Source organism: Tursiops truncatus, chromosome 5, assembly GCF_011762595.2.
Source record: "Tursiops truncatus isolate mTurTru1 chromosome 5, mTurTru1.mat.Y, whole genome shotgun sequence".
NCBI classification, from domain to species: domain Eukaryota; kingdom Metazoa; phylum Chordata; class Mammalia; order Artiodactyla; family Delphinidae; genus Tursiops; species Tursiops truncatus.
Window position 1 is genome coordinate 29,605,513 of NC_047038.1, and position 25,975 is coordinate 29,631,487.

The 25,975-nt window shown below is 38.5% G+C and overlaps 1 protein-coding gene across 8 annotated transcripts in view; it reads left to right on the forward strand.

The window, feature by feature from the left end:
- Positions 1–25,975, forward strand: part of ELOVL6 (ELOVL fatty acid elongase 6) — a 435,739-nt gene that overhangs the window by 254,728 nt on the left and 155,036 nt on the right. For 4 of the 8 annotated variants that reach the window (XM_073804980.1, XM_073804977.1, XM_073804979.1 and 1 more), the window contains 2 exons: positions 23,564–23,713; positions 24,296–24,335. The exons of the other annotated variants lie outside the window; for them this stretch is intronic. The gene's annotated coding sequence lies outside the window, so the exon portion shown is untranslated. The remainder of the gene's footprint in view (positions 1–23,563; positions 23,714–24,295; positions 24,336–25,975) is intronic. 8 annotated transcript variants of the gene reach the window in all.

A 25,975-nucleotide genomic window follows, 5' to 3' on the forward strand; every position in this document is an offset into this window, starting at 1 on the left:
TATAAATAAATAAATATTTTTTAAAAATTTAAAAGAACCATTTGCACTGCATCCCATAGACAACTATACTTTAATATAAATAAATATTTTAAAAAAATTTTAAAGAACCATTTGCACTGCATCCCATAGACTTCATGTTGTATATCTATTTTCCTTTGCCTCTAGGTATTTTTTATTTCTCCTTTGATTTCTTTGATGACTCATTGGTTTTTCAGTAGTATGTTTTTTAATCTCCATGTTATGTTTTTTCCCATTTTTTTTCTTGTGATTGGTTTCTAGTTTCATACTTTTGTAGTTGGAGAAGATGTCTGATACGATTTCAGTCTTCTTGAATATATTGATTCTTGTTTTGTGACCTAACATGTGATCTATCCTGGAGAATGTTCCATATGCACTTGAGAAGAATGTGTATTCTGCTGCTTTTGGATAGAATGTTCTGTAGATATCTGTTGAGCAATTGGGTCTATTGTGTCATTTATGTCTGATGTTTCCCTGTTGATTTTCTATCTTGATGATCTGTCCATTGATGTAAGTTGGGTGTTAAAGTCCCCTACTTTAACAAGAAATTGCTTTCAATTTCTTCCTTTAAGTCTGTTAATATTTGCTTTATATCTCTTGGTGCTCCTCTGTTGGGTGCATATACATATATAAATGTATATCTTCTTGCTGGATTGACCCTTTTATCATTATGTAATGCTCTTCTTTGTTTTTTATTATAGTCTTTGTTTTAATTCTATTTTGTCTGGTATGAGTATAGCTACTCCAGCTTTCTGTTCATTTCCATGTGCATAGAATATATTTTTCCATCCCTTCACTTTCAGTCTATATGTGCCCTTTCTTCTGAAGTAAGTATCTTATTAGCAGCATATAGATTAGTCTTTTTAAAATCCATTCGGCCACTATATGTCTTTTGAATTTAGTCCATTAACATTTAAAGTAATTATTGATAGATATGTAGTTGTTGCCATTTTGTTAATTGTTTTCTGGCTGTTTTTTGTAATTCCTCCCTATTTCTTCTCCTCTTTCTCTCTTCCCTTGTGTTTTGGTGGTTTTCTTTACTGCTATGTTTAGACTCCATTCTCATTTTCTTTTTGTATTTACTATAAGTTTTATCCTTGTGGCTGCCATGAGGTTCACATACAACACCATTTATAAGTATTAGCCTGTTTTAAGTTGGTAGTAGCTTAAATTTGAACATACTTCAAAGCTTTATCTTTTTATAGTTTAAAAATATACTTTTTATACTTGTTATACTTTTGGTGACAAATTTTACATCGTTTTATTTTATGCATCCCTTAAATAATTACTGTAATTTTAGTTATTTTTACTACTTGTGTCTTTTAACCTTCAAGCTTGCTTTATAAGTAAAAGATCAATCCACTGCCTCTTTTATGTACTTACCCTTTCCAGGGAGATTTTTACTTTTGTGTGTTTTCTAACTGTACCATTTCTTTTCAACTTAGAGAAATCCTTTTAATATTCTTGTAGGGCTGGTTTAGTGGTGATGAACCCCTTTAACTTTTGTTTGTCTGGGAAATTCTTGACCTCTCCTTCAATTCTGAGTGATAACCTTGCAGGGTAGAGAGTTTTTGTTTGGTATTTTTTTTCTTTCATCACTTTGAATATGTCATGCCACTCCCTTCTGACCTATAAAGTTTCTGCTGAAAAACCTGCCAATAGCTTTATGGGGTTTGTCTTATATGTAACAAACTGTTTTTCTCTTGCTGCTTTTAGAATTCTCTCTTTATCCTTAATTTTTAACATTTTAATTATAATGTGTTTTGGTTTGTGTCTTTTTGTGTTCATCTTATTTAGAATTCTCTGGATTTCCTGGACCTATATGTCTGTTTCCTTCCCCAGATTGGGAAAGTTTTCAGCCACTATTTCTTCAAATAATTTTTCTGGCCCTTTCTCTCTTATTCTGGGACTCCTATAATACAAATGTTACTCCACTTCATGTTGTTCCAAAGGTACCTTCAGGTAGCTTCACTTTAATAAAATTCTTTTTTCATTTTGCTGCTCTGTCTGAGTGAGTTTCATTGTTTTGTCTTCCAGCTCACTGATTTGTTCTTCTACCTCATCTATTCTGATATTGAATGCCTGTAGTGTGTTTTTCAGTTCAATTATAATTTCTGTTTGATACTTTCTTATATTTTCTATCTCTTCATTGAAGTTCTCGTTGTGTTCATCCATTCTTCTCCCAAGTTCTGTGAGCATCTTTATGACCAATACTTTGAACACTTCGTCAGGCAGATTGCTCATCTCCATTTCACTTACCTCTTTTGCTAAGGGTTTTGTCTTGTTCTTTTGATTGAAACATATTCCTCTGTCTCCTCATTTTGCCTAATTCTCTGCATTTGTTACTATGTGTTAGGTATGTCAGCTATGTCTCCCAGTTTTGAAGGACTGACCTTATTTAAAGGATGTCCTGTGGGGCTCAGAAGTGTAATCCCACCTGGCCATCAGAGCCAGGTGCTCAGAGGGTGTCTCCTATGCGTTCTGTGTGTGCCTTTCCATTATGGTAGGGCTGCAGCTGCTGCAGGGCACTGATGGGTGGGGCTATCACACAGCTGTGAGGCGCAGCTGAGGTGCAATGTGGGTGGGGCTCTCCGTGGGATGTGCTCACAGGTGATAACGGGTTAGATAAAGAATTCCAAAATGGCACTTGCACTTCCTACTCAACCTTTTTTTCTTCCATCTTTCCTTCACAGAGGTCATACCTGAACCAAAGTTCTCCCCTGAACCAAAGCCTCCTCCAGCTCCCCATTTTCCCTCATAGGCATTTTTCCCAATAAATAACTTGCACATTTAATTCCATTCTGGTGTCTTCTTCTCAGAGGAAGCAAACTAATACATCATTCTTAACTTTCTTCTAGTCATAAGATATGTCCCTTCCTCCTCCTGCCCAAGGATAGCTCATTCAACAATACTCTTGACCACAACCCCTCCTGTCATCTCAGGACCTTTTTACTCCCTCATTCTTACTTATAATACTTCTAATTTTCTTCTTGGTATACATGGTCTTTCTCAACTAAACAGCAACTACTAATACATATGCCCTGGAAACTGGACCCTTTCAGTCTGGATTTATTTAAGAAAGCAGAGCCACTTTAAAATTCCAGGAATAAAGGGTTTGCTCTAAGAATAAGGATTTATCTGAAGGATAGAAGAGCTGGGGGAACAAAGATCAGGGAATTCACCACCAAAGTTCAGAAAAAGTGAAACAGGCACTGATGACCACAATCTGCAGCACTGAGGCAACAGGTTATCTATCTAAAGTTCATGTGAAACTTGGAATTTTCAAGTTTCTCTGAAAAGTTTTCATTGACTAATTTACTCCAAAGCAATGAAGCAGGTGGTTCTCAAACAAACATAAAAAAGACTACCTCTCATTCAGGTTTGGCATTAGCAAAATCTATGACCATATGATAACCAAAATCATATGATAACCAGAGTTATCAGGGCTTACAACTAACTAGAAAACTTGTGACTGTAAGAACTCTGGAAGCCTGGGTCATTTCAGCACCTCTTTTCCTCTCTCTGCTCTCAGCTAGTTGTCCCTCATGGCCAGGACTGAGTTTCACTAGAACCTCCAAAAATGAAAGAAAGGAAACTACAAAATTATATTTCTCTTACCTAATTCAGAAAAATATGAGGAGAATGCTCCCTTTCTTAGTACTATTTTTATCAGGTCCTCAAAAAATTGTGCAAAAAAATATGATTTCTCATCACATATCTATAGCAATTAGACAGGAAATGTTAGGTTTGTTATTTCTTTATTTGAGGACAAATGGTTAAATGGCAGGAAAATGAGGTATTCATTCTGTCTTTACAAGAACCCGGGAGATCGGATTCTCTGGCAAGTGTCTAACCATCCTACTTCTACTGAAATATTTTTGTGACATATGCTAACTATCCATTGAGCCATCAGAGCCAGGTGCTCAGAGGGTGTCCCCTATGTGTTCTGTGTGTGCCTTTCCATTATGGTAGGGCTGCAGCTGCTGCAGGGCACTGATGGGTGGGGCTATCACACAGCTGTCCATTGAGTTACTTCATATTCACTTCTAAATAATTCCCCAGAAATTTAGAAATATATGTTCACTTTTCTCTCACCTATGTACAAAACATATATCCAGAGAGTTACTCAGAACTGTTAGAAATCCAAAGGTGGTATAACATGTCTGTTGTCCTGACTGAGGACATCTCAAGAAACAATCGTATTGACAGCCATAGGAGCAGAGGAGAATGCAATGCGTATATACAACAGTGCTATCACATCGGCTCAAGGACTGCAGCCTAAAGTATATTACAAGTTAGCAGAAACTCAGCTAAAATGTTTAAGAAAGGGAGCAGTCATCCAAGGAGCATTCATTTAGAAATATAACTGAGACAAAATTTCCTAGTTCATAGGATTCCTTTTTGGATACAAACTATGCATTTGTGTAAGCTGGAAAAATCTGGAAGAACGTTGCTTTCAATATCATAAACATGGTTTGTTCACATATTTGCCAAATGACCTGCGGCAAAATAGCTTCTGTAGCATCTCAGATTCCTCATTTGACTTTTAAAAATATTTATCTTAATTACCACCAATAAGGCTATTATGGAAATTAAAGGCAATCTTGTGTGTAAACTAAATACACACACACACACACACAGATTAAAATAAAGGTAAAATAATTATTATTTCTTAAAGACTATTTTTTTTTTGTTTTTTTTGCGGTACACGGGCCTTTCACTGTTGTGGCCTCTCCCGTTGCGGAGCACAGGCTCCGGACGCGCAGGCTCAGCAGCCGTGGCTCACGGGCCCAGCCGCTCCGCGGCATGTGGGATCTTCCCGGACCGGGGCACAAACCCATTTCCCCTGCATCGGCAGGCGGACTCTCAACCACTGCACCACCAGGGAAGCCCCCTAAAGACTATCTTGATTAAACCCTGAGAAAGTCAGGTTCATGCTGTTTCATAACATCATGTAATGATTAAAGTGGCAATATAATAATGTGTCCTTTCTCTTTTAATTAATTTATGTTCCTTCTCTTCTTCAAAAGTCAGCTCAAAGCTTCTACAAGAAGCTTAAGAGGGTATACAGAAATATTCAAAGATGAAATGTCATTATATCTGCAACTTATTTTGAAATGTGGCAGGGGGTGGAGTCGAGATCGTGGACCGGGAGGACGCAGAATTCGCGTCTCTGCACAACTAGGGCACCTACCAGGCACTGGTGGAGGACCATGGACACCTAAGAGGATGGGAGGAACCCCCAGCGACTGGCTAGGATGTGGGGTGTGGGGGGGGGGATGAGGAGGGAGGAGAAATGGAGGCGAGACAGGATTGGTGCCCCAGAGGGGCCGCTGGGGTGAGGAAGGGATCCCACACCCAAAGGGGGAAATTGGGGGCCATCGGGGAGGGCAGAGGATCAAAAAGGAGCGTGGCCAGGTTTTCCGTGCCCGCTTGGGCCCCCAGGAGCCTTCTGAGATCCTGGGCCTGATCCTCTGCCCACTGAGGTCCCCTCCAGCCACGCAGGTCCTGAGGGAGTGGGAGGGAGGGAAGGGGGAGCAAAAGTAAAGGCCGGATCTACAGGACCGGCACCCCTGAGGGAAGGCTGGGGGAGGCGAGGAGTTCCTACGCCAAGTGGGACCCACCCCCAGTTAGCAGTCCAGCAGTGCGGGGAAGACCCTGGGGGAGACAGTGGGGGTGGGGTGCGAAGGAACAGACGGGAACGGGGCCAGTGCCTTCCCTGTCCACTTAGGAACTGGGTAGCCTGTTAGGTTCTGGGGCCTAATCCTCTGCCCTTGAAGCCTCCCTCCTACCATGCAGAGCCCAAGCCCCGCAGGCCCCTACCTCTACACTCAGAGACACCCTCTGAGACCCTCTCCAACTGCACTGACCCTAAACCCCAGCCTCAAACCCTCACCCAGGGCCTTACCTCCAAACTCCAGAACGCCACACTCCAGAAGACCCCCTTTGGACGTGCTGCCTCTCCTCTTACACACAGGTCCTAAGCAGAGGCCCTGCCCCATGCTTGAACATCACCCCACCTAGGACCCGCCCCCAAGGCCTTTTTCAGCTGCGTGGGTCCTCAGCCTAGGCCCCACCCCATGCTCAAACGTCACCCCCTCCCCACTGCCTAGGGCCCACCCCATCCTAAACCCAGCCCCTGCCTAAGTTCTACTCCTTGCCTAAACTCCACCCCCCATATCCAAGGCCTTTTTTTTTTTCTTTCTTTTTCTTCTTTTAGGTTAGGGTTCTGTTTCAACTTGTTGTTGATTCATTTATATTTTTTCTAATAAATCTTTTATTTTTCTAATTTTATTTTATTCTTTATACTTTGTTATTGTTCTGCTCCTTTTGGCTTGTTCCCCTGTTGTTTGTTTTTTTTCTTTTTTCTGCTGTGGTTTTGTTTTACCTTGTTGCAGTTGTTTCAATTATATTTTTATTTTTCCTAATATATTTTTTATCTTTCCAATTTTATTTTATTTTTTATTCTTTGCTATTGTACTGCTCTATTTTTCTTTCTTTTTTTTTTTTTTTTTTTGCTGCGCCGCATGGCTTGTGCGATTTTGGTACCCAGCCAGAGGTCAGGCCCAAGCTCCTATGGTGGGAGCGCCGAGTCTAAACCACTGGACTAAGAGAGAACCTCAGACCCAGGGAATATTGATAAGAGTGAGGCTTCCCGGAGGTCCTCATCTCAGCACCAAGATCTGGCTCTACCCAACTGCCTTCAAACTCCAGTGCTGGAGGCCTCAGGCCAAACAACCAGTAAGACAGGAATACAGCCCCACCCACCAAAAAAAAAAAAAAAAAAAAAAATGAAATGACCAAAAAAAATGTTACAGATGAAGGAGCAAGGTAAAAACCCACAAGACCAAATAAATGAAGATGAAATAGGCAACCTATCTAAAAAAGAATTCAGATTAATGATAGTAAGGATGATCCAGAATCTCAGAAACAGAAGGGAGAAAATACAAGAAATGTTTGACAAGGATCTAGAAGAACTAACAAGCAAACAGTGATGATCAACACAATAACTGAAATTTAAAGTACTCTAGAAGGAATCAATAGCAGAATAGAGGAGGCAGAAGAATGGATAAGTGACCTGGAAGACAGGATGGTGGATATAACTGCTATGGAGCAGAATTGAGAAAAAAGAATGAAAATAATTGAGGACAGTCTCAGAGACCTCTGGGACAACATTAAATGCACCAACATTCGAATTATAGGGGTCCCAGAAGAAGAAGAGAAAAAGAAAGGGTCTGAGAAAATATTTGATTATAGTTGAAAACGTCCCTAACGTGGGAAAGGAAACAGTCAATCAAGTCCAGGAAGTGCAGAGAGTCCCATAGAGGATAAACCAAGGAGAAACACACCGAGACACATATTAATCAAACTGTCAAAAATTAAATACAAAGAAAAAATATTAAAAGCAGCAAGAGAAAAGCAACAAATAACATACAGGGGAGTCCCCATAAGGTTATCGGCTGATCTTTCAGCAGAAACTCTGCAAGCCAGAAGGGAGTGGCAGGACATATTTAAAGTGATGAAAGGGAAAAACCTACAACCAAGATTACTCCATCCTGCAAGGATCTCATTCAGATTCAATGGATAAATCAAAAGCTTTACAGATAAGCAAAAGCTACAAGAATTCAGCACCACCAAACCAGCTTTACAGCAAATGCTAAGGGAACTTATCTAAGTGGGAAACACAAGAGAAGAAAAAGACCCACAAAAACAGGCACAAATCAAAAAGAAAATGGTAATAGGAACATACATATCGATAATCACCTTGAATGTAAATGAATTAAATGCTCCAACCAAAAGACACAGACTGGATGAATGGATACAAAACAAAAAGACCATATATATGCTGTCTAAAAGAAACCGACTTCAGACCTAGGGACACATACAGACTGAAAGTGAGGGTATGGAAAAAGATATTCCATGCAAATGGAAATCACAAGCTGGAGTAGCAATATTCATATCAGATAAAATAAACTTTAAAATAAAGAATGTTACAAGAGATAAGAAAGGATGCTACATAATGATCAAGGGAGCAATCCAAGAAGAAAACATAACAATTACAAATATTTATGCACCCAACATAGGAGCACCTCAATACAAAAGGCAAATTGTAACAGCCATAAAAGGAGAAATCAACAGTAACACAGTAATAGTGGGAGATTTTAACACCCCACTTACAGCAATAGACAGACCATCCAGACAGAAAGTTAATAAGGAAACACAAGCTTTAAATGACACAATAGGCCAGATAGACTTAATTGATATTTTTAGGACATTACACCTGAAAGCAGAAGAATAAACTTTCTTATCAAGTGCACATGGAACATTCTCCAGAATAGGTCACATCTTGGGTCACAAATCAAGCCTTGGAAAATTTAAGAAAATTGAAATTTTATCAAGTATCTTTTCCAACCACAACTCTATAGGTTAGAAATCAGTTACAGGAAAAAAAAAGTAAAAATCACAAATACATGGAGCCTAAACAGTGTGCTGCTAAATAACCAAGAGATCGCTGAAGAAATCAAAGAAGAAATTCAAAAATACCTAGAAACAAATGACAATGAAGACACGACAATCCAAAACCTATGGGACACAGCAGAGGCAGTTCTAAGAGGGAAGTTCATAGTAATTCCTGCTCACCTCAAGAAACAAGAAAAATCTCACATAAACAATCTAACCTTACACCTAAAGCAACTAGAAAAAGAAGAACAAAGAAAACCCAAAGTTAGTAGAAGGAAGAAATCATAAGTATCAGAGCAGAGAAAAACAAAATAGAAATGAAGAAAACAATAGGAAAGATCAATAAAACTAAAAGTTGGTTCTTTGAGATGATAAACAAAATTGATAACCTTTAGCCAGACTCATCAAGAAAAAAACAACCCAAATCAATAAAATTAGAAATGAAAAAGGAGAACTTACAATGGACACCACAGAAATACAAAAGATCATAAGAGACTATGACAAGCAGCTATATGCCAATAAAATGGACAACCAGGAAGAAATGGACAAATTCTTGGAAAAGTACAACCTTCCAAGATCAAACCAGGAAGAATTAGAAAATATAAACAGACCAATCACAGGTAATGAAATTGAAACCAAAATTAAAAATCTTCCAACAAACAGAAGTCCAAGACCAGATGGCTTCACAGGCAAATTCTGTCAAACATTTAGAGAAGAGTTAATACCTATCCTTCTCAAACTCTTCCAAAAAATTACAGAGGGAGAGACACCCCCAAACGCCTGCTATGAGGCCACTATCACCATGCTACCAAAACAGATAAAGATATCACAAAAAAAGAAAATTATAGACCAATATCACCAATGAACATAGATGCAAAAATCCTCAACAAGACACTAGCAAACAGAATCCAACAACACATTAAAAGGATCATACACCATGATCAAGTGGGATTTACCCCAGGGATCCAAGGATCCTTCAATATATGCAAAACAATCAATATGATACACTATATTAACAAATTAAAGAATAAAAACCATATGATCATCTCAATAGAGGCAGAAAAAGCTTTTGACAGAATTCAACACACATTTGTGATAAAAACTCTCCAGAAAGTGAGCAGAGAGGGAACCTACCTCAACATAATAAAAGCCATATATGACAAACCCCCAGCAAACATCATTCTCAATGGTGAAAAACTGAAAGCTTTTCCTCTAAGATCAGGAACATGAAAAGGATGTCAACTCTTGCCACTATTATTCAACATAGTATTGGAAGTCCTAGCCACAGCAATCAAAGAAGAAAAAGAAATAAAAGGAATAGAAATTGGAAAACAAGAAGTAAAACTGTCACTGTTTGCCAATGACATGATACTATACATAGAAAATCCTAAAGATGCCACCAGAAAACTACTAGAACTAATCAGTGAATTTGATAAAGTTGCAGGATACAAAATTAATGCACAGAAATCTCTTGCATTCCTATACACTAGCAATGAAAAATCAGAGAAATTAAGCAAACAATCCCATTTACTATTGCAACAAAAAGAATAAAATACCTAGGAATAAACCTACCTAAGGAGACAAAAGTCCTTATTCAGAAAACTATAAAACACTGATGAAAGAAATCAAAGGTAACATAAACAGATGGAGAGGTATACTATGCTCCTGGATTGGAAGGATCAGTATTGTTAAAATGACTATACTACCCAAAGCAATCTACAGGTTCAATGCAATCCCTATCAAGTTACCAATGGCATTTTTCACAGAACTAGAAGAAGAAATTTTACAATTTGTATGGAAACACAAAAGACCCCGAATAGCCAAAGCAATCTTAAGCAAGAAAAACGGAACCGGAGTAATCAGATTCCCTGACTTCAGACTATACTACAAAGCTACAGTAATCAAGACAGTAGGGTACTAGCACAAAAACAGGAATATAGATCAATGGAACAGGATAGAAAGCCCAGAGCACATATGGTCACCTTATCTTTGACGCACATATGGTCACCTTATCTTTGACAAAGGAGGCAAGTATATACAATGGAGAAAAGACAGCCTCTTCAATAAGTGATGCTGGGGAAAATGGACAGCTACATGTAAAAGAATGAAGTTAGAACACTCCCTAACATCATACACAAAAATAAACTCAAAATGGATTAAAGACCTAAATGTAAGGCCTGACACTATAAAACTCTTAGAGGAAAGCATAGGCAGAACACTGTATGACATAAATCACAGCAAGATCCTTTTTTTTTTTTTTTTTGCAGTATGCGGGCCTCTCACTGTTGCGGCCTCTCCCGTTGCAGAGCACAGGCTCCAGACACGCAGGCTCAGCAGCCATGGCTCACGGGCCTAGCCGCTCCACGGTATGTGGGATCTTCCCAGACCGGGGCACGAACCTGTATCCCCTGCATCGGCAGGTGGACTCTCAACCACTGTGCCACCAGGGAAGCCCAGCAAGACCCTTTTTGACCCACTTCCTAGAGTAAGGGAAATAAAAACAAAAATAAAGGGGACCTAATGAAACTTCAAAGCTTTTGCAAAGCAAAGGAAACCATAAACAAGACAAAAAGATAGCCCTCCGAATGGGAGAAGATATTTGCAAATGAAGAAACTGACAAAGGATTAATCCCCCAAATATACAAGCAGCTCATGCAGCTCAATATCACAAAACAAACAACCCAATCCAAAAATGGGCAGAAGACCTAAATAGACATTTCTCCAAAGAAGACATACAGATGTCCAACAAATAAAAGATGCTCAACATCACCAATCATTAGAGAAATGGAAATCAAAACCATAATGAGGTATCACCTCACACCAGTCAGAATTGCCATCATCAAAAAATCTACAAACAATAAATGCTGGAGAGGGTGTGGAGAAAAGGAAACCCTCCTGCACTGTTGGTGGGAATGTAAATTGATACAGCCACTATGGAGAACAGTATGGCAGTTCCTTAAGAAACTAAAACTAGAGCTACTATATGACCCAGCAATCCCACTCCTGGGCATATACCCTGAGAAAACTATAATGCAAAAATATACGTGTACCACAATGTTCATTGCAGCACTATGTACAATAGCCAAGACATGGAAGCAACCTAAATGTCCATCAACAGATGAATAAAAGATGTGGCACATATATACAGTGGAATATTACTCAGCCATAAAAAGGAATGAAATTGAGTTATTTGCAGTGAGGTGGATGGACCTATAATCTGTAATACAGGGTGAAATAAGTCAGAAAGGGAAAATCAAATACCATATGCTAATGCATATTTATGGAATTTTAAAAAGTGGTACTGATGAACCTAGTGGAAGGGCAGGAATAAAGATGCAGATGTAGAGAATGGATTTGAGGGCATGGGGGGTAAGGGGGGTAAGTTGGGATGAAGTGAGAGAGTAACATTGACCTATATACACTACCAAGTGTAACATGGATGGCTAGTGGGAAGCTGCTGCATAGCACAAGGAGATCAACTAGATGCTTTGTTACGACAACCTAGAGGGATGGGGTAGGGAGGGTCGGAGGGAGGCTCAAGAAGGAGGGGATATGGGGATATATGTATACATATAGCTGATTCACTTTGTTGTACAGCAGAAACTGACCCAACATTGTAAAGCATTTATACTCCAGTAAAGATGCGGAAAAAAAAATGTGGCAAAATGTTAAAAGTGGGGATCTTAGGTAAGGATGCTTATTAAACTATTTGTTTAACTTGTCTCCAAGTTAAAACATTTTCAAAATAAAAAGTTGATGCAGGAAGCAGAATACATTCTCTCTCTCACTTCAGTCCTTCACATAGCTGTTCTTTCTCCTAGCACAGTATTTCCCTTCACCCTCTTTGTCCAGAATTGATTACAGTGGTGAAGTTTAGAGCCGTAGATCCTGATTCTGCCACATTCAAGGGGTTATTGGACTTCTGAAATGTTATTTTATCTTTCTGAGCCTCAGTTTTCTTATTTGTAAAACAAGAATTTTAATAGTATTGAGTCCAAAGACATATAGTTGATAGTACCTAACTCATGAATTTATTTACTTTAGAACTATGCAAAGTAGCTTCAGTAACCTTTTGGGCTTCAACTTTCTTACTTGTAAGTGAAGAACAATGACACCTCATAGAATTGTTGTGAAGATGAGTAGAGATGATAACTGAAAATATTTTGCAAACTGCAAAGTTCTATTATGATTATTATTATTAATTTATGAATTTTAAGTGCCTAATATCATACCAGCCACATGGTATGGGCTTAGAAATAATTATGAATAGGTTTTTGAATTTTTAGTAAAAAACTTTTTCTACAGTAACCTGTTAGATTGGATCACTGCTCTGTTCCCCTCAGCAGTTGTGTACCATTTGTATGGTGTGAATTTGTTGCTCATGTACTGATGTCTCTAGATGTTAACAGCATCTGTTGGGAGGAAATCCAATATTGGTCACTGTGGGGATCCTACCACTCCTTTAATAGTGTACAAGATCCCTAATATTTATATAATTTGGTAAAAGTGAGGAAGATCTTCTGATGTTCAGTCCATTATGATCACTACTGAGATGCCCACTGTCCAAGTCTACACGGTCCACATCAGTGAGTTGGTTAAGTGTCTGCACCTTCTGAGGCAAATTTCACCACTGGGACATTTACCACCCAACTAAGGGAACACTGAGTGTCCGGTCCCCAGGCATGCACACAGTCAACTCCATCAGGCCAGTGCACTGATCATCACAGAACCCACCACCTCTCAGTCCTTCTAGTCTTGATAAATCCAACCCTCTTGCCAAGGTAAGCCCACATCTCTCTCTTACTCTGGCAAAGCAAATGCTTCCTTTCCCTCCCCACTCAGTACAGGTTTGGTTAATATCAGTGGACCTGACACACTGAGAACACAAAGAGCTGGCTGGACATCCACAAAGGCAATAGGGGAAGTCATCTTTGACTTTCTGTCTGTTCCTCCATACCAACAACAAAGATACCAAGTAATTAATCAATAACTCATCTGTGATAGTGCAGAAAATTGCACTGACTCTTGCTAGGTCATCAGGATGAACTCCTCTCCAATTTTTTGATAAGTCCATGATATGACTTAAAATAGATTTGTCATACTGGAGTCTGCAGGTGTAGTTTCAGGTATCCATGGTTCTCAGGTTTAAGAAATAGTGATTTAAGGCAAGCAAGTGATCTAAGCAAGCAGATGATATCAGGACCCTGATGGGATTTCTTCTCTGTCCAGAATTTCTATTTCAAAAGTTCAAGAACTGATTTTTAAAATAACTTTGTGTCTTTCTTTCTAGTCATCTTATTGAAAGATTTTCAAATACCTGGGATTATTGAAACACTGAATATATTGTCTTAATAGAAAAAAAATGGTATAGAGCCTGCTACACCAGATAATTAAATGTGAGTCTTTCTTCGGTTGTCATGTGTTCTTTTCTTAACTCATCACTTTCATAATCTCTGGTACCACTGCAGTTAATTAAATTCTGTTATCTAAAGATTTGGGAATGATAAAATCAAAACTAAAGGAGAATCTCTGGTTTGCTTGGCTTGGACTATAAATACCTAAGATATCAGATATGGGGGGGAAAGTAGTCATTTTAATAGGCATGAACATTTAAAAGCTAAAAGAGGATAGAATCCATTTAGTTCAATTCATATATGACAAATCAGAAAAAAGGACCAAAGACTTTTTTGTCTGAGGTCACATATTATTATTATTTGTTTTAATACAAAAACATTTCCATGAATATATCTTGAATGAGTGGACTGGTTCACTATCATCTTAGACTTTACAATTTGCATTTCCTACTCCTTTTTGGTTACTTTTAATTTAGGGGAAAAAAAAAGAGGAATGAACCTAATTCTTTGAGGGTCTATTCAATTTAGTATCTATGCTTTAATTTGATTGCTGTCTTTTAGCTAAGCCTTAGCTTTCTTAGTTTTATCCACAAGTAAGCCAACAGTGATTGGTCCCCTTAGGCAGACTATGCTTCCATCACATGCTCATTGAGATAAAATCACAGTGCTTTATCACAACCCAGCAAAACACACACCTAAACCAAAAAGCATTATCAATTAGTACAGATTTTCCTAAATATTTATTTACAGTTACAATTATTTACAATTATCTCCTGCTCCAGCTCCCTTAAAATCCAGTCATTAGATTCTTTTCTCCTGTTTTCATCCCAATGTAGCATCTCTATCAGTTATTGATCTGTTGTCTCTCAGCTTCAAACTAGCCCCTTTAATCTTTATGATATTGGGACTGGGCTTCGAAAACTACTTCTGTGGTTTCATTTGAGGTTTTGCCAGTAGGAGAAACTAGAGAGAGACTAGAAGGCAGGAGTAGGGAGAAAGAATTCACCATTTCCCTTTTGCTTTCTATTGCTGCTTGGGTCACCCCAGTATGGTTCTTTATCCAAGTAGCACTGTTGGTTCCAGAAGCAGATGGCTCCAGTTTCCAGGTTTTTTTCACCTCTTAGATCCAGCCTCATAATGAGGTAATCACCAGGCAAGCAGTTCTGAGGGCCCTTCCTCCAAGTGTTTAGGTTTTTGAGAACCCCAATCTTTTTCTCTTTGTACTAAAAATGAAGCTACTTCCTGAACTTATTATTTTCGTTTTATCTGTATTCCTTCCAAAACCCATTTGACCGATCCCCCACATTAAACTGTCTTTGTTAAAATAGTTGTTGCGGTTTCTCTTTTCCTGATTGGACTCTGACTGACACATGCTCAACATCCCATCTGTTGAAAGAGGTCTTTCATCACGTCTGTCTTGGATTTCAAAGTTCACTTAGCAAAATATTAAGGGAGTGCCTTAATTCATAATTTGCCAAATATATTCCTGCTCAGGACTATAGTTGGGAAAAGAGCTTCAGTTGACCCTTTTCCATCACTTTTGTCTTTCAGTTTCAAATGATGCACAGAAAAATTGTGCTCAAAGGGAAGGAGATCAGGATAATCTTGGTCCCAAACAGAGAAGCTGAATGCTCGTTATCCTTTCATTGGCTGGCAGAAACTTCATCCAAACAGATGTCCTAGACCAATTTTTCCATGAATCTTGGTCTTAAATTCAGGATCTTAAAAAAGACTTAGAGATGCAGGACAGCCTTTCATCTGGGTAACTCAGAGGATCACAGATTGAAGCTCCCCCATAGAGAAGAAAGAGATATAACCCCAAAAGGCAGCTCAGGCTCTGACATTGAGGACAATTTTGTATGAATTAAAAGTTACAGCCTGAAAATTATATGTTCATCTGGTACAGGCCAAATCATCCATTCTGAGCAATCCAGGGAATGAAACAGAAAAGAAGTAGGTGATCTAAGGCACTTTAGGTCTAGAAAATTGTCCAATAGTTTTGAACTCTCCAAAAGAAGAACCAAACAGATAAAGAATACAATAACTGAAATAAAAAATACACTAGAAGGAATCACCAGGTCGATATCACTGAAGAACATAGATGCTAAAATTCTCAATAAAATATTAGCAAACTGAATCCAATAATACATTACAAGGATTGTACACAATGACCAAGTGGGACTTATCCCAGTGATGCAAGGAAGATTCAATATCATTAAATCAATCAGTGTGATACACCACATTAACATATTGAAGAATAGAAGATTGTCTCAATAGATGCACAAAAAGCTTTCGACAGAATTCAACATCCATTTGTGATAAAAAAAAAAATAAAACCCTCAAGAAAATGGATATAGGGACTTCCCTGGTGCTCCAGTGGTAAAGAATCTGCCTTTCAATGCAGGGGACGTGAGTTCTATCCCTGGCTGGGGAAGTAGGATCCCACATGCTGTGGGGCAGTTGGGCTCTCATGCCACAACTACTGAGCTCGCACGCCTCAACTAGAGAGTCTGCATGCCACAAACTACAGTGCCCGTGCTCTCTGGAACCCACATGCCACAACTACAGAGCCCACCTGCTCTGGAGCCTGTGGGCCACAACTAGAGAAGAGAAAAACCACATGCCACAACTAGAGAGAAGCCCATGCACTGCAACAAAGATCCCATGTGCCTCAACTAAGACCCAACACAGCCAAAAATAAATAAATAATAAATATTTTTTTTAAATCTTTAAAAAAAAACCCAAATGGATATAGAGGGAACATACCTCAATATAATAAAGGCCATTTATGGCAAGCCCACAGCTAATATCATACTCAATGATGAAAAGATGAAAACATTTCCTCTAAGATCGGCAACAGGACAAGGATGCCAGCTCTTGCCACTTTTATTCAACATATTATTGGAAGTCCTAGCCACAGCAATCAGACAACAAAAAGAAATAAAAGAAATCCAAATTGGAAAAGAAGAAGTAATACCTGTGACAGTTTGCAGATGACATGATACTATACAAAGAAAATCCTAAAAACACCAAAAAAACCAATGAATTCAGTAAAGTTGCAGGATACAAAATTAACATACAGAAATCTGTTGCATTTCTGTCCTCTAACAATGAACTGTCAGAAAGAGGAAATGAAGAAAACAGTCACATTTATCATTGCATCAAAAAGAATAAAATACCTAGGAATAAATCTAACCAAAGTGGTAAAAGACCTGTATTCAGAGAGCTATAAGACATTGATGAAAGAAACTGAAGATAACACAAACAGATGAAAAGATATAACATGTTTATGAATTGGAAGAATTAATATTGTTAAAATGACCATAATACGCAAAGCAATCTACAGGTACAATGCAATACCTATCAAGATACCAATGATATTTTTCACAGAACTAGAACAAATAATTCTAAAATTTGTATGGAAACACAAAAGACTTAGAATAGACAAAACAATCTTGAGAAAGAAGAACAGAGCTGGAGGTATTATGCTCCCTGACTTTAGACTGTATTACAAATCGACAGTAATCAAAACAGTGTGGTACTGGCATAAAACAGACACGAAGACTAATGGAACAGAATAGAGAGCCCAGAAATGAACACTTCTTAATATGGGCAATTAATCTATGACAAAGGAGGCAAGAATATACAATGGGGAAAAAACAGCTTTTTCAGTAAATGGTCTTGGAAAACTGGACAGCTACATACAGAAGAATCAAACTAGAATATTCTATCACACCATGCACAAAAATTCAAGATGGATTAAAGACTTAATAGTAAGACTTGAAACCATGAAACTTCTAGAAGAAAACATAGGCAGTAAGTTCTTTGACATCGGTTTTAGTAATTTTTTTTTTTTGGATATGTCTCCTTGGGCAAGGGTAAAAAAAAGCAAAAGTAAATAAATGGGACTACATCAAACTAAAAGGCTTTTGCACAGCAAAAGAAACTATCAAACAAAACGAAAAGGCCATCTACCGAATGGGAGAAGATATTAGCAAATGACACATCCAACAGTGGGTTAATACCCCAAAATACAAAGAACTCATACAACTCAACATCAAAAAAAAAAAAATCTGATAAAAAATGGGCAGAGGATCTAAATAGACATTTCTCCAAAGAAGACATACAGATGGCCAACAGGCACTGCAAAAGTGCTCAACGTCACTAATCACCAGGGAAATGCAAACCAAAACCAAAATGAGATTTCACCTCACACCCATCAGAATGGCTATCGTCAAAAAGACAGCAAATAATAAATTTTGGTGAGGATATGGGGAAAAGGAAACCCTCCTACACTGTTGGTGAGAATGTAAACTGGTGCAGCCACTGTGGAAAACAGTATGGAGCTTTCTCAAAAAGCTAAAACTAGAACTACCATATGACCCAGTGATTCCACTCCTGGGTATATATCTGAAACACACAAAAACACTAACTCAAAAAGATACATGCACCCCAGTGTTCATAGCAGCATTATCTACAACTGCCAAGATATGAAAGCAACCAAAGTGTCGATCAATAGATGAATGCATAAAGAAGATGTGGTACATATATACAACGGAATACTACTCAGCCATAAAAAGTGAAAGTTTTCCATTTGCAGCAACGTGGATGGGCTTGGAAGGGATTATGCTAAGTGAAATGAGTCAGAAAACTACAAATGTCTCATGATCTCACTTATATGCAGAATCTAAAACACAAAACAGAAATAAACAAGACAAAAAGAGAACAGACTCATAGATACAGAGAACAAACAGGTTGTTGCCAGAAGGAAGGAGGGTGGGAGAAATAGGTGAAAGGGATTAAGACTTACAAATCTCCAGTTATAGAATAAATAAGTCACAGGGATGTAATATACATTATAAGGAATAAGATCAATAATATTGAAATAACTTTGTATGGGGACAGATGGTTACTAGACTTGTAGTGGTAATCATTTCATAATGCCTGCAAATGTCAAATCATTATGTAGTACACCTGAAACTAACATAATATTGTATGTCAACTATACTTGAATTTAAAAAAGAAACATTCAGGGACTTCCCTTGTGGTCCAGTGGTTGGGACTCCGCACTTTCATTGCAGGGGGTGCAAGTTCAATCCCTGGTTGGGAAACTAAGATCCCACATGCTGCCTGGGGCGGCCAAAAAGAAAAAAAGAAAGAAACATTCAGAAGATAAGTGATCCTTAAACATAGGAGTTAAATACCAAGTGATATACTCGCATGAAACAAGAAATTCTAGATCTCCTTTGTCAAACATATGTGAAATAGAGAGGCCCTTTCAAACTAAACCCCGCTTCCTTTTTCAAAGACCATTTCTTTCACCCAAAGTGTTTTAGGTATAAAATAATGTTATCCCAATCTAGACTACTTTGAACCCAGAGGGGAAAAAAAGGCAGATAATTTCAACACTATAACACAACAATTATAATTTTTGCCTAATACCCTACAGTATTTTTTTTCCAGGTCTGTTTGAAATTTTGAGGATGAAATCTTCACTGTAGATGAAAGAGCCCTTTATAGAGATGACTCATTGTAAAACTCACCACCTCTTTAAGTTTATTTATCTCATTTTAGTACAGATGAGAAGATAAAGCCATGGGAAATTTTTTAAAACAGACCTTATTATGGAAAGAGAAAACAGGTTCTCATTAATAAGATTTGGGATAACTCCTGGTGAGACCCAACCTCAAGGTTCCCAGTTGCAGTGAACCAGCTCAGTCCTGCTGTACTTAATTACTGTATTCTTCTGTTGGAAAAAAAATGAGAAAATAATCTAGTCCAAATTTACAAATCAAAAGGTTAAGAAACATTGCCTACTCCAGATCTGAGCATATAGCCTCCTGATTCCATGGGAGAAAGGAAAAGAGAGAGAATCTACCTGTGAATGACTCTTGGGAAATTCATCGCACAGGCTTACCTTGCACTACAGTAAAACCAACAGCAGTTAGAACACAATCTCCAATTAGCAGATGAGGGAACTGAGGTGGGAAAGAACAAAATGCAAATAAATGGGCAAGCTCAATACCTCTCCTTCCTTTCCATTTTTTTTTTTGTTGTTGTTGTTCAATTACACCACACTTTTGTTTGCTTCCCTTTAAGCCCTGAATGCCTATGTTTATGCTGGTTGCCACAGGCCAAAAAGGACTTGTTCAAGTTTCACTTCAATTAGGGAAAAAAGCTTAATTTGAACACTTAATATATAATCTTCCCAAAACTGCTCAATTTGTAAACTACACCTTTTTATCTGAAACTCCAAGGACTGCCTTAGTCAAATATATGGATATATTTGATTATTACAGGCATCCTCCACTTTTTGAAAGTTCGCTTTACACTATTTCACTTTTATGAAAGACCTACATAAGTGCCTGTTTTTGCTAACCAAAAGAAATCCAAAGATTTTCACTTGTGCAGAAAAAGGCAAAAAGCGAAAATGCCATTCAGCATTGGTTTTGCAGGAGCTGTTTTAGCTGCAGCGCACACTCTGAGTAGTGAGAGGGGCCCCGCCCAGCTCCTCCCCAGGAACTACACTCGGCATCTCAGCATCAAGCCACCATAGCTCTGAACTGTGTCTGTGAGCATCTGTGCTTTTTCCTCAATGTGTTCTGTGCATCCATTAGCAAGATGCATCCTAAGGTAATTGCTTCTTCGCTATATGCCATTTCTGCTTACGAAAGTTTTCATAGGAATGCTCCACTTTTGAATAGCGAGGGGAACCTGTATTGTTCCAAGTAACATGACTATTTTCCCAACGTAAACATAGCAGATGTTTATGTTTGAAAAAGGATATTTGAGCATGAAACTCTAACCTTGATAATTAAAAAGAAAAAAATTTAGACATATCCAGTGCAGTCAAATGAAACTCAGAATGAATATGTTCCCATTCCTTTTTCTTACATTGATACAGCTTATGATAACTCATACTCCTAGGACCCTGGAATTTGCGAAGGGGTTCACTCGTATAAATTTGAGCTCAGTGTCACCTTTATAATTTCCAACTAAAAGTGTTAGCCTATCTTTGGAGGCTTTGTGTGGTTTTTGTTTTTGTTTTGTTTTTTCTCATCTGTGAAATGAATGTACAAGACAGTATTTTTTTCAGCAAGATTGAAAACTTGTTTTGCAGTGTGACCACCTTCACCACCGCAGCCTCATTGTTGGTAGAATTACCCTGGTCTTCATACCGTGCAGTATTATCTGGGTCTTATTCCTCTCAAACTATCTCTGACTTGCTGTAAAATTTATTCCCTTCACCTCAATTGTGGTAGATGGCTCTAATGGCCCCAAGTTTTCACCCTCCCTATGGCCACATCTTTTGTCATGGGACTTTGCAGTTTCTCTCCTCACTAAAGCAAAGTATATTTCTCCTCCCACCCCCGACTTCAGGGCCAGCATGTGACTTGCTTAGACCTATGCAGTGTTAGTGGATGGGACATGTCCAAAGGCATGAAAGTCATATGAATGATTGGGCTTGCCCTCTTACACCTTGAAGAAGAACATGCCTAGAATAGCTTGCTGACCTCAAATTAGACATGAGGAAGACCCCCAGCTCATCCCAGATGCAAGAACAAGCCTAGCTCAGACTAACAGAACCATCTACTTAAGCCCAGCCAGATCAGCTGAACCCCAGCTGGCCCATAACAAATGCTGACTGTTGTATGTCACTGAGATTTCTGTAATTGTTAGTTACGCAGCATTACTGTGGCCATATTTAACCGATATATCACTCCTATACCATTGTATTAGATGTCTATTGCTGGGTGAACTATCCCCAAACTTAATGGGTTAAAATGGCAAACATTTCTTATCATTCTGTGGTCAAGAATTTGAAGAGGCTTAGTTGGGTGGTTCTGACTCAGTCTTTCATATGATTGCAGTAAGGATGTTGGCAGGGGCTGCAGTCAGTCATCTGAAGGCTTAACTGGGGCTGGAAGACCTGATGGCTCATTCGTAAGGCTAATGACAAGGGGCCTTAGTTCCTCACATGCTATTGACAGGACACCTCAGTTCCTTGCCATGTGGACCTTTCCATAGGCTGCCTGAGTGTCCTCATGGCCTGGCAGCTAACTTCCCTCTGAGAGAGATAGCACAAAGGAAGCCTCAATGCCTTTATGACCTTGTCTCCAAACCCATATACTGCCACTTCTGCTTTATCATATTCATTAGGAGAGAGCCACTAAATCCAGACCATATTCAAGAAGAGGGAAATTAAGCTTCACCTCTTAAAGGGAGGAGTAGCTAAGACTTTGAACTTATTTAAAAGCCACCACAGAATGCATTCTGACATACTATATAAATTCTTCCTACACGCAACATACACTTACTCCTTCCCAAGGCTTCCGAAATTCTCATCCCATTTCATTTACAGCATCAGGTCAAAGTTCAGAATCTCATCATTTAAAGCAGGTCTGGGGGCAGAAGAGGCACTTCAGTTGTAGTGTCTTACATATAGCTCCTAGGGTCCAATTCCTCTCCACCCAAAGATCTGTTCACTAAAGAGGCCAATTACCTGCACCCACTCCCACCCCCAACTACAATGGTGAGACAATTGTACAACAGGAGAAAGACCATAATCATCCTCAGATTTTCAAAAATATTTAGAAACCTAACCTTTACAGTTGTTTTCTCCTCAACGCTATAGGAGAGATGTTACTGCTATTTTACTAAAGAGTATATAGGTTTATGAGTTCATATTTAGTGACAACAAGCTAACCCCTCGTGAAAGGACAAAATGATCCTAAAGAAAAATAAATAATCAAGTCACTGGAAACTTGGGTAAAGTTATTAGTTAATAGTGGTGGTGGGAAACCCAGAATGCTTAGATTATAAAAGGCTTAATTAGTCATCTTATATCACTATTAAAAAGACTTTCCAGATGAGCAGCTGTGAGCTATAAGAAGATATCTACTTCTGCTTTACTGGTATTACCTGCTAAAACAACGTTTTTATACTATAGAATTTCTGCTTGGAATTCTTCTGAATTCTATCAACAGACCAGGTGTATCATATTTTTAAATCATGTAGAAATATACACCATTATATATCCACTCAGTGTGCAAAAATGGTATGCAGGTAGAAAGGAATTGGAGAATGGCATTTGAGCACTGGATTTTATTAAATAAGTGTTTTATTTACACTAGGAGGTAAAAAGGCAAGATAGTATACATCTTACATGGTTACAATTCTGCAGGTGCAGAAATCCTTCTGAATCATATACATAACACTGTACACACTCTGAATTGATAAAAGTATACTACCAAATCAAGTAAGTTCATAGCAATGTGTCTTTCATGCGAACCACCCAAACAAAATAACCCCCGGTTTATTTTTCCACTGCTCTTGGATTTCTTTTCTCCTCCATGAATAGAAATTCTTGTGTTTCATTTAAAATAACCTATGAAGTCTAAAATCAGTTTAGTGAAAATTGAGATAATGATAACTAGGGAAAATATTTGTGGTATATATGACCCAAAATAGTTAATACTTAATACATAAAGATCTCTATAAATAAGAAAAAGGCATGAGCTCAAAAGTCCACAATACTATTTCAATTCCATTTCATTTTTTTATCCCACATGAGTGTTCCTTTCCATCCATCCCACTCACCCACCCATCCATCCATTCATCCATCCATCCACCCATCCATTAAATCAACAAGTAGTGTTTACGTGGAGAATCCTTATTCAACCTTCAATATGACAGGAGATGCTATTATTACCCCATTTACATCCCCTCAGCACCTGTGACTGTCAGACCACAGAAGTATGCCTCACTTGGGGGGCAGGCCATAAGTACTGATGAGTTAATACCTCAGGAAGCAACCCTCAATCGATGAACAGAGGTGGTGGATAAATACCGCAACGCCTCACTCTCCAGGTGGAACAACTGTGAGTAACATGGTTCACTGTCTCTCAATGGGAGTTCCCTCCGGGATTGAGCCCTAATTTCTCTTTACACACGTTGTACTGGCTTCCTTCTCTTCCCTGACACATTTCCCTTTCCCCTACCTGTGTTCTCTAAAATTACTTCTTAAATCCTTATCTCAGAGTTGGCTTCTGGGAGAGCCTGGACTAAGGAAAAGCCTACCTCAAGCTTCCCCTCCATGAATGAGGAGTTGTGCTCCCCTCTGTGCTCTCAGAGTACATATTTACCTTGTTCTCATAGCACATTTCATTTGTTGACTTGTATTTGAAAGGCTCTTATCTCTCTCCCATTTTAGATTACAAACTTCTTGAGAACAAGAATCTTGTTTATATATTGTTTATCCCACACTGACTGGCACACTTTTCCTATAAAATTTATCATTTTATTTCTTTTCTATCTTTTCCATAGGATATCTATGTTTTATTAATTTTTATTGGAGTATAGTTGCTTTACAATGTTGTTACTTTGTGCTGTAGAGCAAAGTGAATCAGCTATACGTATTTATATATATATCTTCTCTTTTTTTGGATTCCTTTCCCATTTAGGTCACCACAGAGCAGTGAGTGGAGTTCCCTGGGCTACACAGTAGGTTCTCATTAGTTATCTATTTTATACATAGTATCAATAGTGTATATAATGTCAATCCCAATTTATCCCACCCCCTACTTTCCCCTTTGGTATCCATATATTTGGTATCCATACATTTGTCCTCTATGTCTGTGTCTCTATTTCTGCTTTGCAAATACGATCTCTATACAATTTTTCTAGATTCCACATATATGCGTTAATATGCGATACTTCTTTTTCTCTTTCTGACTTACTTCACTCTGTATGACAGTCTCTAGGTCCATCCACATCTCTGCAAATGACCCAATTTCCTTCCTGAGTAATATTCCATTGTATATATGTACAACATATTCTTTATCCATTCCTCTGTTGATGGACATTTAGGTTGCTTCCATGTCCTGGCTATTGTAAATAGTGCTGCAATGAACACTGGGGTGCATGTGTCTTTTTGAATTATGGTTTTCTCTGGGTATATGCCCAGTAGGGGGATTGCTGGGCCATATGGTAATTATATTTTTAGTTTTTTCAGGAACCTCCATACTATTCTCCGTAGTGGCTGTATCAATTTGCATTCCCACCAACAGTGCAATAGGGTTCCCTTTTCTCCACACCCTCTCCAGCATTTATTGTTTGTAGATTTTTTGATGATGGCTATTCTGACCAGTGTAGGTGACACCTCATTGTAGTTTTTTGTTTGTTTGTTTTTTTATAAATTTATTTATTTATTTATTTATTTTTGGCTGTGTTGGGTCTTTGTTTCTGTGCGAGGGCTTTCTCTAGTTGCGGTGAGCGGGGGCCACTCTTCATCCCGGTGCGCGGGCCTCTCACTGTTGCGGCCTCTCTTGTTGCGGAGCACAGGCTCCAGATGTACAGGCTCAGTAGTTGTGGCTCACAGGCCCAGTTGCTCCGTGGCATGTGTGATCTTCCCAGACCAGGGCTCGAACCCGTGTCCCCTGCATTGGCAGGCAGATTCTCAACCACTGCGCCACCAAGGAAGCCCTCATTGTAGTTTTGATTTGCATTTTTATAATAATTAGTGATGTTGAGCATCTTTTCATGTGCCTTTTGGCCATCGGTATGTCTTCTTTGGAGAAATGTCTATTTAGGTCTTCCACCTATTTTTGGATTTAGTTGTTTGTTTTTTTGATATTGAGCTGCATGAGCTGTTTGTATTTGGAGATTAATCCTTTGTCAGTTGCTTTGTTTGCAAATATTTTCTCCCATTCTGAGGGTTTTCTTTTCGTCTTGTTTGTGGTTTCCTTTGCTGTGCAAAGGGTTTAAGTTTCATTAGGTCCCATTTGTTTATTTTTGTTTTTATTTTCATTCTCTAGGTGGTGGATCAAAAAAGGTCTTGCTGAGATTTAGGTCAAAGAGTGTTCTGCCTATGTTTTCCTCTAAGGGTTTTATAGTGTCTGGCCTTGCATTTAGGTCTTTAATCCATTTTGAGTTTATTTTTGTGTATGGTGTTAGGGAGTTTTCTAATTTCATTCTTTCAACATAGTTTTGGAAGTCCTAGCCACATCACTCAGAGAAGAAAAAGAAATAAAAGGAATCCAAATTGGAAAAGAGGAAGTAAAACTGTCACTGTTTGCAGATGACATGATACTATCGTAGAAAATCCTAAAGATGCCACCAGAAAACTACTAGAGCTAATCAAT